The sequence below is a fragment of the Rhinolophus sinicus genome, chromosome 2 (genome assembly GCF_057876585.1).
Source record: "Rhinolophus sinicus isolate RSI-liver-muscle chromosome 2, RSI-T2T, whole genome shotgun sequence".
NCBI lineage: Eukaryota > Metazoa > Chordata > Mammalia > Chiroptera > Rhinolophidae > Rhinolophus > Rhinolophus sinicus.
The window spans coordinates 1,978,486-1,981,572 of record NC_142502.1 but is presented as its reverse complement, the minus strand read 5'-3'; positions in this window follow the sequence as shown (position 1 = coordinate 1,981,572).

The following is a 3,087-nucleotide window of genomic DNA, read 5'->3' as shown; positions in this document are numbered from 1 at the left end:
AAATAATATAAAGTATGTTCTCCCACCATTTTGAAATTAAATTAGAAATCAATAACAGGAAAAAAATAGGGGAAATCACAAATATGTGGAAATTTAAAAACAAAGTACTAAGTAACAAATAGACAAAGAAGAACTGAAAAGGGAGATTAGAAAATACTTTGAGATGGGTGAAAATGAAGACACAACATACCAAATCGTATGGGGTGCAGCTAAAGCAGGGCTTAGAGGAAAATTAATAGCTATAAAATGACTATATTAAGAAAGAAAAAAGATCCCAACTTAATAACCTACACTTCCATGTTAGGATACTGGAATAAGCAGAGAAAACTAAACCTAAAGTTCAGAAGAAAGGAAATAATAAAGATTAGGTGGAAATTAATGAACTAGAGACTAGAAAAACAATAGATAAAATCAATGAAACCCAAAACTGGTTCTATGATAATTATCAACAAAATTGACAAACCTTTAGCTTGATTGACTATGAATAAAAGAGGGAAGATTCAAATTACTAGAATCAGAAATACAAAACATTAATTCTGAATTTACAGAAATAAAAATGATTGTAAAGAAAAGTTATGAACAATTATATGCCAACAAATTAAATAACTTAGATGAAATGGGAAAATTCCTAGAGAAACATAAAAAACCATAATCGACTCAAGAAGAAATAGAAAATCTGAATAGACCTATAACAAATGAAGAGATTGAATTATTTGTCCAAAAAAATTACCCACAAAGAAAATCTCAGTCCCAAATTGCTTCACCATTGAATTCTACCAAATACACACACACACACACACACACACACACACACACACACACGCACACACAGGTAAAAGAGGTAGTCTCAAGAAATATTAGAAAATATTTTGAACTAAATGAAAATAAAAATACAATATCTCAAAATGTATGGGTGCTTAGAAAGAAGCCATACAAGCAGTGTTTAGAAGAAAACTTAAAGCATTCAGGGGCTTATATTAAAAAAGAAAGAAATCAATCTAAGCAACTAATCAAATCAATCTAAGCAACTGTAAGAAACTACAAAAAAATAAATAAATACAAAGATGATAGAAGTTAAATGAAATTGAAAACAGAAAAACAATAGAGAGAATCAATGAAACCCAAAGCTTGCTCTTTGAAAAATCGTTTTTTCTTTTTTAGGAATTTTTTTTTAAATTTATCGGGGTGACAATTGTTACTAAAATTACATAGATTTCAGGTGTACAATTCTGTATTACATCATCTATAAATCCCATTGTGTTCACCCAGAGTCAGTTCTCCTTCCATCACCATGTATTTGATCTTTGAAAAATCTTTGCAATTCATTAAGCTTTAGTAAGGAAAAAGAAGACACACATTTTAATATAATAATAAATAAAATATATGGACTGGACCGACATTCAAAGGATAATAAAGGAATACTACAAACAACACTATGCACATAAAATTGACAACTTAGATAAAATAGACAAATTCTTTGATAAACACAAGCTACCATAATTCACTCAAGAGGAATAAACCTGAATGGTCCTAAGTCTGTTAGAGAAATTGGATTTGAAGCTAAAAACCTTTCAATAAAGGAAACTCAAGATCCAGATGATTTCACTGGTAAATTCTACCAAATATTTAAAGACAAAAATAATACAAATCCTGGGCCGGCCTGGTGGCTCAGGTAGTTGGAGCTCCATGCTCCTAACTCCGAAGGCTGCCAGTTTGATTCCCACATGGGCCAGTGGGCTCTCAACCACAAGGTTACCAGTTCGATTCCTCGAGTCCCGCAAGGGATGGTGGGCTCTGCCCCCTGCAACTAAGATTGAACACAGCACCTTGAGCTGAGCTGCTGCTGAGCTCCCGGATGGCTCAGTTGGTTGGAGCACATCCTCTCAAGGTTGCCGGTTCGACTCCCCATCCAAGGGTTGAAGGGCTGTGCCCCCTGCAACTAACAACGGCAACTGGACCTGGAGCTGAGCTGCGCCCTCCACAACTAAGATTGAAAGGACAACTACTTGACTTGGAAAAAGTCCTGGAAGTACACACTGTTCCCCAATAAAGTCCTGTTTCCCTTCCCAATAAAATCTTTCAAAAATAATAATAATACAAATCCTTTACTAGGTGAAATTCAAAGAAGAGGGAACACTTCCAAACTCATTTTATAAGGCCAGCATTAACCCGACACCAAAACCGATACAAGAATAGGAAACGTGTCGATATCCCTTATAAACACGGATACAGAAACATTCAGCAAAATATTAGGGTATTGACTCCAGCAACAGATACATAATACGTGATGGCTAAGTGTCGTTTATCAGGGGAATGGTAGGGTAGTTCAGTATTTGAAAAACACCCAGTGTAATTCAACACGCTAACATTCGAAAATACACCACATGATCATGTCAACTGATATCGATAAAACATTTGATAAAATTCAACATCCATTCATGATTTAAAAAACTCAGAAAACTAGGACTAGAAAGGAACTTTTTCACTCTGACCGAGCACGTCAACAAAAAACCCACAGCCCACATGTTAGTGAGGAAATGAATGCCGTCCGTCTAAGACTGGGGACAAGACAAGAATATCCAGTGTCATCACTCCTCTCTCATATTGTGCTGGGAGTGACAGCCAGTGCGGTGAAGCAAGAAAAAGAAATAGCAGGCACACAGACTTGAACAAAGATACGAAACCGTCCATATTTACAAAGTATGTGATTTCCTATGTATAAATCCCGGGCTGGTGACTTTGTGCAGCCTGAGCCCCTCTACCTTGTCTGGCTCCTTGCCAAGTGACAAAGGGCCCTGACCTCTGCAGGACATCTTTGTTGCCAAGGTCAGAGGCAGAAGGCGTTGCCCCAGGTGTGTGTCTCTCCTCATGGGGCTCCAGCTCAGGCCTTCGGGTCCAGCTGCCCTTCTTCCCTGATTTATATCCATATTCCTTCGTGCCTGTCTGTCCTGTGGACTTCAAGCTCCAGCATGAGAGGCACAGAAAACGGACTTAGAGACTGAATATGTACATATTTTACTGGTTTTGCTTCTCTGGGTGAACCCTGACTCAGTTATCTAACCTGTCAGTTGATCGTCTAAAAAATGG